The sequence below is a fragment of the Ambystoma mexicanum genome, chromosome 2p (assembly GCF_040938575.1).
Source record: "Ambystoma mexicanum isolate Mex_15411 chromosome 2p, UKY_AmexF1_1, whole genome shotgun sequence".
Lineage (NCBI taxonomy): Eukaryota > Metazoa > Chordata > Amphibia > Caudata > Ambystomatidae > Ambystoma > Ambystoma mexicanum.
The window spans coordinates 310,590,517-310,606,380 of record NC_090923.1 but is presented as its reverse complement, the minus strand read 5'-3'; the positions used below and the strand labels follow the sequence as shown (position 1 = coordinate 310,606,380).

Here is a 15,864-nt window from a genome sequence, read left to right as displayed (position 1 = left end):
TGGTAAGAGAGCGGAGGGTGCATGAGGGCTGATAGGGAGCAAATTTACTTTGCAGATATTCTGCTCCAGATCCATAAAACGCCCGATGTACTATGCACATGTGTGGTTGATGTGTTTGGTGGAAAGGGGAGGTGTGTAGCATCCTGCTGTCCCCTTTCCTTCCCTGATGTATGTTGTGTCCGTAGCTGTGATGTGTGCATGAGGCATGGTATCACATGTTGGCACTGACACAAGAGATGCAAGATTCAAAACCTTTATTAATGGTTTAAAAAGGGATTGGAAAACTCCTATCGTGCCCCATAACTAATATGGGAGTAGTCTTGACCATCAAACAAAAGGAAAATACAGTCATAGTCATTCCTTAGTCAAAATAAAATGGCATATACCAATAAACCTAATGCCTGTCCTCTTTCCAATACAATAAATGTGTAATGGGAATATGTAATGCAGAAATGTAAATCAGTGTTCAAATAAATGCCAATATGGCTGAGTAAGCTACCTGCCAAATGTTTTGTAGCACGGGGTAAGGTCACTTGGACCTTGTGAGACGCTCTGGCTTTAGACACAAGGATGCAGTTTGTTTTGTGGACCAGTGCCCACCTGGCCTTCTACAAAAAGTCCTGTACTACAGTTCAATAAAAGTTTGTTTCCATCTGGTTACCACAATTCAGTACAGGTTTCCCCCCGCCAGGCTCAAACCTTTCAATCACAATTTATGGGGTTCCTTTCCCAAAGCTTCAATCACACCTTCATAGGCTCCCCTCTATTGGGCTCAAGCCTTCTTTCAATTTCCTTCTGCTGTCGAAGACTTTCAAAACTACAAGGCTTTTGCTTTTACCTTGGCATAACCACTTCGACCTCAAACGTCACTTTTCTCTCCTATACCAAGGCCTTTTGGTAAATGTAGTTTTGAGCACAGTACTTATTTCAAAGTTCAAAAATGTCTCTCACCCAGGTCTACCTCCTTCTGGATCAAGCCCAACATTTCAAAGGCAGCCCTCACATCCAGGTTTCTTGCCATCGGGATCAAAACTAACAGTTCAAATCTTGTATCTCAGTTTCTTTCCTCTTCTCGCAACTTCTATGGCATCAGACATTTCACAGAGACTTTTGATTGGGCATTTTTCTTTCACCGAACCACTCTGTTACTTTGTATCCTTAATTTACAGTTCTTTACAATGCTTGGTTTTCTCTTGAGTCTTATAAGCATGCGCACAACCTTCATTCCTTGGATACTGCTGCCATCAAGTTTCATTGAAAACTGACTGGACTTTCATTGCTTTCATCAACTCACTGGCTGTGTTAATTAATTTTTGTCTTTTGCGGTTTTGAACCTGAAGTCAAGGCTGATACCACAACTGCTGCTGAACCTCCCCAACTCTGCCGTTCACCCGCAAGGGTGGCTGGTATCCTTGAATCTCTGGTGGTGCTTCCTTGCTCAACTTTCAAAGCCCTTCACAGGTAACAATCTTTCTCCGGGGTGTCCAAGATTTCTCCGTACATCGGTTCTGTCCCTCGGCCTGTCGCTCTGCTCCACCTGGTATGCCGTTGCCCTGAAGAATTGCTCATTCTCGTGCCTCGCCTTGCTTAGAGTGTCTCTCAGTGTTCCGCCTTTTATCCATGTGGGGAGAGCCAATATGTACCAGGTGTATGTAATTAAGATCAAGTGCCTGATCCTGCCTGATCTTCTTAGTGGAACATGCCCAATGTATCCCATGGGTGGCACTCCTTTTAGCCTCAGACCTCCTCGTCCTCGGCTCAGTGTTTGTGTAGGAAAATGGGGTGGAGACGTGGGAAGTTGGAATATCCAATAAAATAGGATGGGACAAGGGTATTTGATAAGTGGGTATACCATGTCTCTCCATCAGGCATTCCTCCCCCACTCCCGGAGGACCCCTCACCCAGGTGATCCTCCCGCACTTGTCCACCCCCAGTGTCTGGATCCAAAAGGCGATGGCCTTGCCCTGGCTACGCGAGTAGGGAATCCCCAGGGTTTAGGCAGTGAAACACCCTCTGGTTTTTAACAGATATCAGAGTGAGTTTTGGAATGTATGCTTATGAGAGAAGGTTTCTGCCACTAGGTTCCAACAGTGACAGTTGAAGTGAAGACCTGGGTGGTGGGGACCGGTGGGTCTTCTTATATATGTACTTGAACTATATGTGCCCAAGACCTGAAAAAATGCACTACGTGTACCTACTTACACCTGAAAAGTACATATTTCATTACTACATTAACCATTGCATTTAACCCTCCACTTCCCCCCCCCCCCCCCACATCTCTAAGAAAGACCCAGGCATATAGGTGTGCATATCCTTTGATTGAAAGCTCAATAAAAAGATGTTCTATTACCTAACAACAGAATAGAACTGAAAGGTGCCCAATGGGCTGGAGTGAATATAGAGGCCCTTGGAGCAGAGCGATGCCAGGCAGGCACTAGATGTGGGCAGAAATGGCATGGTGGTGGTATGCCAGTCAAGTGGTTGATCTTGGCTGACTAATTGAATCCTCTACAGGTGTTCAGCGGATATGAATTGGGCTTTATTACTTTCTAAGGCACTGAGCCTTGCGCTAAATGTTGTCCTTACCAGATATTGATTTACTAAATCAAATCACATGGACGTTATAGATTACATTTTTTTGTGCAGAGCTCATACTCCTCTTTTGCAGCAAAAGGTTTTGATTTTGGAAATTGCCCATGCATACATGATTCAGCGGGCTTGCTTATTACGTGAAAGAAATGTCCAGTCTCCACTATGGTCATAAACCATGAAGGCATTTGTGGTCATGACAGACATGTGGTCTGGCATGACCCTCATGGAAAAACATCTGCACTCAAAGTATCCTCATGGACTGCCGTTCAGTGCTACAGGAGTATTTCTGGCCATGATCTAGTGCCCTCTACCACCAAGAACTATGACTGGTATTTTTTGATATGACTCACAGGATCTGCAACTTCCTGGGTGCCGTTCTCAGACTATTTAATACTTGTGCAGTGCATATCGGTGTTCAGCATTTTTATTTTTGAAACCACGGAGTACCCTCCTTATTGCTGACCGTTTCTATCCTAAATACCTTATATTACTCGAGGTCAAAAATCAAGGGGTACCTCACTAATTTTTCTGCCTCTCACTCCTCTTTTCCATGAACTCTGTCATTTTCCCATATACAACAGTTGCCCTTATTTGACTTTCCCTTCATTTTCATCTCTTCCTCCTTCTCTCTCAATCTCGTTTTCCACAATGCTCACCTTTTCCCCTCGGTATCTTTTTTTTCTGTCCCGCTTTAATCTCTTTTACTCTCTCTGCATCTCAAAGTGTTTGTGACGCCTTTTGTGGGTCTTCTGTTTCAATGAAAAAAGTACTTGAATTCAGTCACTTTTCAAATTACAGAAACACTGCTAAAAAGAAGTGGCAGCCATCCACTATACCATCCTCCCATCAAAGACAAAAATGTACAGTGACATGCACTAAAATCGTCATAACCTAAAGGACGCGGTTAAAGAACTTTACTGGGTTACTTGAATAGGTCTCCTCCTGCTGGAAGCTGTCCATAAGAGAGCGAGAGCTTCAATGAATACACGTTTGAGAGGCCTAAACACACGGTCGGCATTTCTACTTGATTAACTATTGGTGGCGATTGGCCCCAGAGCATTCTGTTTGTAAAATACACTGTTTTAATGTCATGGTGATACACCTCATGATACATTTGTTTTGTGTTAATGATGAAATGTGCTCAACATGTGTACCGTTTGCATAGCTTTCCAATGAATGAATAGCATATATCATTTTTAAATATAAAATATAATTAAATATTGTTTTTACTACAAACACACACACCCTCAGTCATACATACTTCCCATTAGCTTGGATTTAAATCATGAAGGCATTTCGCCTGTACTAAATATTCCTGCCCTTTGCCTCCTTCTGTTTGGCTTGGCTACTATATCCTTAAAGAAATGATGGGACCAAGATAAAAAAGTGAAGCTCACCTATATGGAGAGCAGAATGAGAATGTAACTGAACTTATCAAATGTGATCCTACCAATCCTTGAAGAGCTTTGAAGCTGAGCACCAACACACCACGTCAATCATCACCTTGCCACCTCTATGGGGCTCCTAGGGGTAGCTGTCCTCATTTAGTCCCGGTCCCGTTGAACCTTCCATTTCAGTCGCCAATGCTTCATTTCTACTTCTCAAATTGGCTCAAATAAGGCCCAGGTTATCCTTCATGTGAGCATACCGGGTGAGGAGGGGATGCCGGGTGAGGAGGGGAGTGCAAGCCAGAACTCTGCAGTTAGATGCCTATCTTATGAAACCATGTTTTACTGGCAACATAAATCAAAGCGGTTAGTAGATTTGATCAATAATCACTCTGCACATAATCTTAATCTGTAAAAGCTCCTTTGCCTGCTGGTAACAAATCAGGGCAGAATCAGTACCTACCTCAATTGTGCCTTGACTCTCACCATGTTCTTTGAACCATGCCAGACTGTAGTCCAAATGCGCCTCTTCTACAACATTAAGAACACCAGACGGCCCATCAAGCAGATCACACCTCTGCTTAGAGAACTGAAATGGAAGTAGACACATAATAAGAACTATAACGTATAAGTCAATGTTATCACCTGCAAATTATGTCTCGCCACACACGTCACATTTCTTAGCTTTACCGGCGCCCCAAGTTACCTTCACAGACCACATGGCCGCGGTCATAAAAACATGCAAACTACAACTACTCCTCCTATGTAAGATAAAACACATCCTTCACACTTGCAACTTCCACGCTGCAGTCCAATCACTAGTCCTGTCCAAGCTGGACAACAGGAAAGCTCTGCTCACCGGACACCCACGCCCCGTGCTAGCCATACAGAATGCAGCAGCAAGACTCATCCTGCACCTACCCAAACCCTCATACATCACTCCAGGTTTTTCACAAGTCTACTGCCTCCCCAATCCCCAGAGTATTGCTTTTAAAGGACTGTAAATTGTACACAAAGCCATCCACCTCAAAACTCTAGCCTACCTCTATAACAAAACCGAACCCCATCACTCACACAAACACCAGACAAGGTAAACAACATCTCCTAAGCATTCCACTTTGAAAACTAACACGCAGAAAGAAACAAGCATTCACCCAGAGCCTGCAACACCATACCAGACAACATCCACGCTGCACCCTCCATCACCACTTTTTGAAAAAGCCTCAAAACATACCGCTTTCCTCACAGATAATCCAACAACTCCACCTCCCCTGCTATGAGGGACACTGATTCACCAAAACACTAGGGGTAGCGATGTGACATCATACATCCAATGGCATTGCAGGAGGTGATGTCATACAAACGTTGACCATGACGACATCAAAGGTAATATGACATTTAATCAATGACATCACCCGAAGTGACTGATGTGTGTAAAAGAACATACATACGTTTACATTTCATAAAATGCCAAAGCGTTACTAAAGCAGACATAAGGCTTTTTTAGATACCAAGTAGATTTTAACGTGGGTGCTGCCTTGATATGCCATAGAGGGTGGCATTTGATAGCCGGGGTAGACCCATTTGAAGCAACATAGCCCAGGGGTACTGTCATGAATATGCCATTGCAGCCTCATATGGCCATTTACTGCCATCTTATACTATGTATGTCTGCACGTCAGGTCTAGTAACCATACGCCAAGTAAAGCCACTCTTTCGCAATTGTAGTCTCTTTTTGCGGATATTGCTATTTTATGTCTGGTGTAGCCTTACAGCCTATGTACAGTTAAAACATGTACGTTACAGCTATATATGTCCAGTTGCATCCATCATATGCCAATTGCATCCTCAAATGTCTATTAATGACACCCAATGTCAGTTAATGTCTCATACAGCTGGTATGTGCACCATAGGAATGGAAGAGTCTTACCAGTCTAATTGCTGCCATAAAATGTGAAGTGAAGCCTCAAATGCCCCAGTAATGCCACTCAATGCCTTTTATGCATGGTATAAGGTGGCACATGTGCTGCCGCCTGTGTAATTAGGATATGGCATTTATAACGTGCCTATATACAAGTGTTTCAAGGCGCGACAAGGCAAGGGAGGGGGAACAGATAGAGGACAGACAACAATCCTACTAGGCCAGGTATCATTCAGATTGAGGATTCCATCATGTGCCAAGCTCAGCCTCAAAGTATTCATAGACACCAAATAGCTTATGCTATGCATGGTATCTTTACCATGGGTGACGTGCAGCCTCAAATGTCCTAGAAGTGACAATGAATGCCTCATGAAAATGCACGGTCACTAAATGTAATGTGCAGCCTCATGCCCAGTTGCTTCCTCATATGCATGGCATCTTTACTATCAGGGGTTTGCTGCCCATGGCTAAGCAGATGTTTTGGCCTATGGCTCCCATGAGCCCTGACAATTGACTATGCTGTGTAAGACTGATGGGAAATGTAGTTCAAACCATCATGAGATACAAAGGTGGCAGGCCACTACAACAGGGTTGCTGCCATCATATGCCAAGCATGGCCTTAAATGCTCCAGAAATGCCGGTTTATGAGAAAGTGATGAAGGGTGAGGCAGGCAAGAGAGGAAGGATGAAAAAAGGAGGTGTAGAAAGCAGGGACGTCATTTCACCAAAATGCCAGGGGTAGCAGAAGTGACATCACATCACCCTGGACCTCTGGTGACAACACAGGAAGTGATGTCATTTGACCCCACCCCCAAAGTGACATCACGGGAAGCGATGGAATACAACCATTCGCCCCTTGACAAAACAGGGAGTGGCTTCACATAGCATTGTTCCTAAGTACACTACGATACATATGGTTACTATATCACTGTAATGTTTCAAGAATGAATCACCATATGTATCGTTAATATTATTACCAAATTACTGTGAGGGCAAGCAGACGTCCAAGGCCAAATGATGATGTGTTATTTTATAGCACTTACGCTTAAGTGCTTTATATAGAACAAATATACATACAATATAACCCAACCTGTGTTGGTACTCATTTATAGACCTCAGAAGGATGAATATTGAGTTGGCCTTGCCGGGATTCAAACCTGCAACCTGTAGATCACACACACACACACACACACATCGCAGCAGCGAGCGCTCAACCCACTGAGCTATCTTACTAGCTATAGCTATCTTACCAGTTATAGTAAAATGAGAAATTACATGCCTGAATATTCTCAAAGTCAAAGCAAATTACACTCTGTAGTGTATACCAATAAACTGGTAACAGATTTAACAGCAGGCCAGTTCATATGCAGGTCTGATACAAAGTTGGCCACATGTCAAGCCGGCGTGCATCTACTTTTCAGGCTTGAGAGGTTGGCAAATACATACATTGGGAGGGTTCATAACTGTGTATTAAAGAATTTAGAGTAGTGCAGGGAAAGCAGCACACTCACACGGCATCCCGTACTCTGGGCACTCGCTACCTCATACATGCAAACAGACATCTTGAACAACATGCCATGGAGATAGGAAAGAAAGCCACATTACAACAAAGCATTCATTGTGGCAGAATTAAATCAAGGGCCACTTGATGTGATATGGTCAAACATTTCTACACTGTACTCAAGCTTTTAGACACAAAGATTTTATCAAGTGACGGAGGACACCGAGATGGGATGTCTTGTGATGATCGTAACAGAGACAACAGCAGAAAAAAACATGCTATAACTGCAACTTGCAAAAAGCAAAATACATATAGTTTTTGTCTGCATTGTGAATTTGAGGTATTTAAGAACAAACTAAAATCAGTGACTCACCTCCTGAAGTGTGCCTAAAATAAACCTTTAATGAGTCTAGCAATTACTGTATAGAATTCCAGAAAGACAATTTGTTATTCCTATTCTTTCTTATTTAGGGTCACTGCACTTGTGGAACCCCCTGTTTTTGAAGAGGCCTGAACAAGAAAGCCAGCCACTCCAGAAACAAAGCCACGTGGTGCAGGCCACAGCCCAGGAGCTTCCATTTAAAAAAGAAAAAAAATGTAAACATTTGTTTTAGGGGTAACCAGGGAGACCACAGGGATAGCAAGGGGACCTCGGGCCGCAACTCTCCTTCACGTCTGAAACCATACACTTAAGAACTGCTATGAGAATGAGTTTGTCTCCTGTCACCCACTACCTTTCCAATCACTCCCCTGACATGCAAATACCAACCCCTATCACGATAACGCCCAATGGTCATTGCACCACTGGAATAGCCTCTTTAGGATGTGTAAAGAAGTTAGATGCACTCACACAAGTGTGCCCCTTCCCCACAGTCTTTGAAGGTAGCCCGTCTCCCAACATTTGAAAGGTTTGCCCCCTCCGAAATGTTAGTCTAGTTACACCACCGTGTCTCAGTTACCAGCAACATTACAAGAGGAAGGATGTACAGACATGAAGTGCCATGAATCATCTGATGAGGGGTCGATGGGAAACTGTCCGCCAATTAATGGATGGTCGTATTCATCAGTGACGTTTTTGGGGCTTTCTTAAATTTGAGGTAGCCTTTGTTGTGGACTTCTGTGCGATATGCTAATGAAGAAGGGAGCGCTGGAAACCTAATGCTTATCCCGTCCCCATACGTACCCATCTGCATTACTTTACGAACCCTTGGGCAAGGCAAATATTTCTGCCATGATGAACGTAAATGCAGTAATAGTGCTCACCTTGGAAAATGGCATTCCTTACATGCACTGGAGAGATTCTCCGTCACACACCTAGTTGTAAAGAGTTGAGCTCTCGTTTCAAACGTGCCTTTCCCCATTTACAATTGAAGCAACACTTTTGTTATTAACCTTTTAAATGGCGTTTACCTTTCCAGAGAGAAGCTTTGGCGAGAATGTTGAGCGAAGCGTATTAGTGACTGAATATTAACAAAAGAGGTCGGGATACAGAGTGGGTGGCATAAAATCACACAGGTCGTCACTGGGGAGCTGAGAGTGGAACGTACACGCTCAGTTCAGGCTGCTGTCACCCTTCGGCCAGCGAAACCCATGTGTGTCGGAAAGGGAGAGATGTACAAGCCATCAGCTGCGATTGTGTAAGGAAGGGTGTTTATCTCCACTTACCCAACCCTGTGCGCACCCCACCTCGTGGGACAAAGATCCTTCGAGGGTCTAGCCACAGAAGCTGAGCCTCCTTCGCTTACATGTCCAGTCCGGCAGGATAACAAAAAACAACTCATGCTATAAAAAAACACTGCAGGTGCGGATGGCTTTCTCCAGTCCCTTCACGTGCCTGATGTCAGCTGATGTCAGCCGGTGCCACGGCCCTTCCAGGCCGCAGGCGTAGCGGCCCATAACCCGCACACACAATGAGGAGGACCCACCGGCAACCCCCACGCAGAACTGGACACACTCACCCCCGACCTGCTCACTCACTTTACCGTGTTGTAAGCCACGAGGACAGGAGAACCAGTGAACCACACATGCTGCTGTGAGGGGGAGAGTGGACAAAACATAAAATGGAGCACCCCAGGCACACGCGGCAACGTGCATGATAGCTGTGGCCACGCCACCTGCATTCTCTGACTGGCGGAAATGCAGAGGTCGCAAGAGACTGACAGAGGTCGCCAGCCAATCAGCAGAGGTTGCTCTTGCGACCTCTGGCGACCCCCGAATGACGTCCCTGGTAGAAAGGAGGGATACCACAGAGAGAGAAAGATGCAGTGGGGAAAGAGTTGAGATGTGAGCAGGAAAGAGGGATAGAGACAGTAATGAAAGAGAAAGATCAAAAGACAGATGGAGACAGAGAGAAGCAAAATGGGCACTTATGAGGGGCTTTAAAGTTTACTAAGAGCTGAGCAGAATGGCAGGGGCAAAAGAAAACCGGGGGAACGCGAGTGTCCTTATTCCTTCCAAGTCACCTCTCGAGTAAGTAACATTTCCCTCTGTAGCTCAATTCCTCAACGCCCTCAACAAACAAGCACAAACCTCAACATTGCTGAGACATTTTGATGCAACCCATTGTCCCTCCACCATACCGTTTTTCTCGCAGTCTATCCCACAAACATATTAAATGTGCAAATTAACATTGATTGCCTACACCCTCTACAAGCCTGATTTGCATATGGTTTTTCCCCCCTTCTGTAATGGCTTGGCAGGCTGTAAAACAATGGTCTGGAGGGTTGCCTAGAGCTGTGCCCGTGGTTATGATTGATTCAAAACCTTCCAGCCATCACCTTTTCGTTTTGCTTAAGTCACCCTGAGTGGGACGCATATGCCCAGACGTGGGTCCCGAGTCTGCCGGGCTAGAGACCCAAGCTACTCCTCACTGATGACGCCCAACAAGGCTGAAACATGTCTGGGGATGCTTGTGGTCTCATGCAGAAGGGATGTGACCTAGCAGTTGGGGCTGGACTGCCCCTTTTGGGGTAGGACCAAGCAAGATTTGCATATCATTTTTCCCCTTCTGTAATGGTTTGGCAGGATGAAAAACGATGGTCTGGAGGGTTGCCCAGAGCTGTGTCTGTGGTTATTGATTCAGAATCTTCCAGCCATCACCTTTTCCTTTTGCTGGCAGGCTGAAAGGCACCCGCTCGCAGACCTAGACAGATGCACCGGCACCATTCATGAATGGTGCTGGTGGATCCCTCCTCCCCATTCCCATTGAGTCCAATGGGACTCGAATGGAAATGGGGAGTAATATTTTACGGCGCCCCGGCTATGAGGAATTACCGGGACCTCTGGTGTTGTAATACCCTGGTAAGTCCTCATTGCCGGACGCCGGGAAAAAAAATGACTCTGGCAGAAGCCATGCCGTTTTTACCGGCGCGGCTACCGCCGGACTCATAATGGGGCCCACTGTGTCACAATTGGATCGATCAGCAATTTAAATGCTCAACATTTGTCAGCCAGCACTTTTCAAGTTCATATTTCAGCAGGCTGTATCAGTCTTAATCCTTCTGATGTTGATAAATGAAGTACGTTTACATTTTGTTGCATTTAACCCCTATTTTTACCGTGCTTCAAAGCAGGAAGAGTCAAGACTCAGACTGCTATACATAAAAATATAAATATTCTACCTAAATACAGGACAATTCAGGCAAACTAATTTCAAAACGTGGAGCTCTTTTAACAAAATGATAGGCAACAAACATAACAATCAAGTAGATACTGAATAAGAGGGTCTGGGGCATCCAGCCTGCCTTATCAAATTAGACAAACACTACACGCCAGCTGCACATTTGCAGATATAGTACATTGGCAAAAGCCAAAATTACGCAGGGTGATTCCCTAAATTAGAAAGAGTGTGCCAAGAACAAGGTTTACATTTTTTTCACACTGCCTCTGCATTCCTTGACCAGTGGTCACAGAGGCAGGCCAGAGGTCGCAGGGGAGTCACCAGAGGTCACATCTGCAACTCCGGGCAACTCCCAAATGACATCCATGCTTGCTATCACCTCTGTATAATTTCTTGCTAACCTGTAATGAAACAGTTTGCAACTTCTGCATCACCTCCCACCTTCTGAACCTTGTAAGGTGCTCCGGGACACAGCCCTGGACAAAAATTTAAATAGAATAATGACAAATAGAAAACGACTATTTCTTGTTGATAAATAATCAATGTGTTCTTATCAGGTCAAGGATGTCATAAGATACATGCAACATAGCAAATATTAATGATTGCATTCTCCAGCATCTATTCATACACTGAAATAATCAACAAACCTTGTTGGTAGGATTGTATGACCTCATAATGGGCATATAATGCCTTCCTTTTAACCCACGGAAATTCAAAGTCTTCAGAAATATGAGTCCCATGAATTGGGCTTCATTATGTCTAGTAAATTTGAGTAAAAAGTCTGTTTCGTGATAGCATTCCATTGGCCATTTCAGATGTACATCTCCAGCGGCCAAAGTTTTGAGTAAATAGTTACTGCAGGTTTATGCACTAACCCATAGAAAAATAAATCGGAGTTGGATTTCAATTCCCTGTGCTTGACTTTACAGGGCAAAGGTTGTTAATCCAGGATAATTCATTTAAAATTTAAACAGCACTAAATTAAATGTATTTTGCTTCTGGTATCCACTAATATAGATAGAATAAATACAATTTTTAAGTCATATTTATTCTTAATTCTTCCTGACTATTGAGCAAGTTTCTCAAATATTCTAGCACTGTAATTAAATTAGTAAATTAAATACGTCCTAGAATATTTAGAAGTGCTTTTTGGCATCAGACTAGCGGTGGCAAATCGATGACTGCCCAATAAATATGATAATATCTGTAACATTTCCATGACATTGTCAGGAGAAAACTGGGATGTATGCAATATAAAGCTGAATTACTGAATTTTAAGTATAGGTTCTAGCATGTGACACACACTAGGAGAGCAGGGACAACCCTACCTCTCTGTGTTCACTCTTCCATATATTCTTACGCCCTCTATGCTCCTAAGCATTATGTATGGGACAAATCAAATTCTGGGGACCAGTGGTCCAGGGTCGAATATCTGTTTCTAAACCATCAATCAGCCCCACACCCCTAATACACCAGAATGGATCAGAACAGAATGGATTAAACAAGTAGACAAATACAATTATAAATGGTTTTCTTTCCTGGTTACCTCGCTGCAAGTGATTTAGTGGAATCCTGTGACTACAAGATTTACACGCTGGATGAAGTGTATTAAGGTGTGTTTTTTTATTGTTAAAAGTGAGGTGATACTGATCTTGGTTTTAAAGGAGGAAGGTTGGGTCGTAGTTAGCCGTATGGCAGATATTCAAACATTTAACTCATGGGATTTCATGGCTAGTGCCATACATTCGCTGCAATTGCCGCAAACTAATGCCAAGATCAGTATCGCCTTACTTGCCTTGAGAAAGAACCTTCGGGTTTGAAACACTTGTAGGCTGACCATTCTTTAAACTGTGTCTACTTTATGAACAATAAATCTTGTAGTCACAGGATTGTACTAAATCACTTGGTACAAGGTAACCAGGGAAAAAACACTTTTTCATTACAAATGGTGTTGGGTTCACCTTTTCACACCTGTTACCTTGCACAGAACAATACGAGACGATCAGCACAAAAACTGAGCTCAGCACAGGAGTGTTCTATCCTAGAGCCCAAATTTCTCCTAAATAAAATTATAAACCTCCTTGTCCAATTTTGAAATGTAGATGGAATGGCAGACTTATCTCCTCTCAAGTTCATGGGTCGTTGGTTAGCTGTAGCATAGCAAAAATACAATTACCCAATGATAAAAGGAGTGTCTAGGCAAGGTTGCATACACATTTCTACTGTATTATTGTTACAACAGTCTACCAACACTACAAAATACTAAACACCCTGAAAAGGAAAGCAGAGGACAGACAGTTTCAAAGAAGGAAAAAGGATGAACGCTGGATAATGACAGTAGGACAGTTGGTTATGTAAATAAATACCACAGTTTAAGGTTTCTTGGCTTTGGCACAAAGGTGGAAAGGGGTCTTAAAATGTCTCTAGGGTCCTCTGGGGAAGGACTGCAAAGTTTAATCATAGGCCCAAACAAACAGAGCTGAGGGCCAACCTAAACACTGAAAACGGGCCTATTAAGGCAGACTATGTGGGCGTCTTTCTCTAGTTCAAATCCTGAGAAAGCTGAAAAGAAATGTAATCCAAGTGCAGTTTGGAAAGGTACATCACATTGCAGACAGAGATAAATGCAGCATTTTCACTGAAACCGATACCCATCAAAAGGTGGTGCACTATGACAACTCAGACCCACTTTTCAGTATAAAAACCGACAGCAGATTAAAAATATATTTTATTAATAACTGAAATAAATATCCCTGTACTTTGAGCTGTCTTATTTAAATGCCAATGCTGTTTGAAAAGAAAGAAGAAATCAACCGACGCAAAAGCAAAGTGAACCATGATCAGTAAAATACACAGTATTTCAAAGAATAAAGGATGATGTTAAAAATGCAATATGCACATTCATTCAGCCAATGACAATCTGTAAGTCTCTGGGCAGAATTCATAAATGGCATCCCCACTGCAAGCCTGTTGGCCTCTAGATCTGAAGAGTGAATTCCTTTGAAGCTATTGCATCCCAGCTATTTACAACCACAATAAAGTGTGGCCTGCCCTTAAGGGTGTTCAAAACAAATGTCCCCTATTGCCAGACCTGTTGTCTCTGAAGGCTAATTTCCTTGCAAGGCAAATGGCCTAGCAAGTGTGTAACTGGAATGTGGGTAAGCCGCTGCCTTAATTATTTTTTTTTAAAAACACAGCCCTGGAGGCTCTGGTCTAATGCTTGCCAAGAATGGCAACTGGCCTGAAGAAAGGAGAGCTAAGAATTGCATACATATGAAGATTTCCCATTTCTTCTCAGCAACCACAAGTCGCACTGCATGCATTTATATATCAATTTTAATATAACTTTGAAAACTATTTTGATGAAATACAATTTATCCACATGTGATTTAGGGAATTTTAATGGCAAGCTAAATGTGTTTATGGCTGCCCTAAATATGTCCCAAAGTTAAGAATTGGTGAGCTGTTGTGGGGTAGTTTTAGGTATTTGGAGAGTAAATTGCATGTTCATAACTGTTATGCTTTTGTATAAACTGCAAGAAATGTGCACAGTGGTGGCGCAAGTTATGGTTGCTTAGCCTACCATAACTGGCAAGGTTTTTCAGTTTTACTTGTAACCATAACGTCCCTTTAACAAAGTTTGCTCAGTATTTTTCATGGGTTTTTACCAGAGCATGCTACTTATCTACAACTTACTAATATCATACTTACCCGAATATAGCAGCATTTCTGTCCAATTTACAAAGTTTCACCTTAAAAATCTGCCATTTCCCACGATTTAGCATCATTTATAACACTTCTAAACACTTTTTGGAACGTAATCCACATTTTTTGCATTTGTCAACGTCCGCGAATGTCTGACGTATCATAGACTTTTTGGACAGTGTCACGTGACCATGCACGTGGAATGATGACGTGCTAAACGGACAGTTTGGAAATGCACTTCGGATTAATCTAGGAACTTGCACGTTCAAAATGTTCCCCTTGCACAGCTGCAGGACCTATTATTACTCATTATCCATTAACAATCTAGTTTAGAGCACATACCTGGAAGAATATTAGCAAAACTGCTATTTATCTTAGAAATGGCATCAGCTATTGCCACCCCTCCTCCCCAAGAAGAACCAGCTGTAGGACCTACAGAACAACAAAAAGTGCAGTACTTCCAAAGACAATGAAGAGGATCATGAAGATGTGGTAGAGAATGTGCCTACCTCTAGCACCAAGAGAGAATCATGGCCGTGGCCGTTGTTGGGAATGTACCAAAGGCTAAAGCCACCAAAGTGAAATGCACGGAGTGCAACATTGTACTCATTCAGAGACTACCTGGATTGTACTCATACAGGAGCACCTCCACACCCAATCCAACGACCACAATGCTCTCAGAAAGGAGCTTCCTTTCTTAGCAAGTAGTTTGCTGCCTTCCTCCACCACCTCTTCCTCAACCGATAGTGTAACTACGCAGCCTACTTCTGTGGGACACAAAATCCCACCAGCTACCGTGGAAGCAATAAAAGAGACTGTTGATCCATATCTTTCAAATAGAACAGTCCTCTGTATATACTGCAACACACCACTCTGCAGTGGGGAGCAATTTCAAAGTGCTTTTGAAGCTGTAATCAAGGAGCATGAGAAACACTGCCCCCACCTTAGATGTAACTCAAGTGCAACATCTTCCCCTGTCCACCTGCCCCTCCATATTAGTACTTGGTACCTCTTCCCTCATTTCCCTCCCCACCTTATGTTCTGAACTCTCCTGAAAAAAAAATCAACAAAAAAAATAAAACAGCAAAAAGGAACCACCTTTCCCAGTTAAAAAAAGAACTAAAAAAAAAAACATCAT

General features: G+C 43.1%; 1 protein-coding gene across 3 annotated transcripts in view; it reads right to left on the bottom strand.

The window, feature by feature from the left end:
• TMEM40 (transmembrane protein 40) overlaps positions 1 to 15,864 on the bottom strand; it is a 413,366-nt gene that overhangs the window by 285,517 nt on the left and 111,985 nt on the right. For 2 of the 3 annotated variants that reach the window (XM_069643616.1, XM_069643619.1), the window contains exon 2: positions 4,444 to 4,569. The gene's annotated coding sequence lies outside the window, so the exon portion shown is untranslated. Of the gene's footprint in view, positions 1 to 3,248; positions 3,337 to 4,443; positions 4,570 to 15,864 lie in introns of those variants that run through there. The other variant, XM_069643617.1, reaches the window with a different exon arrangement.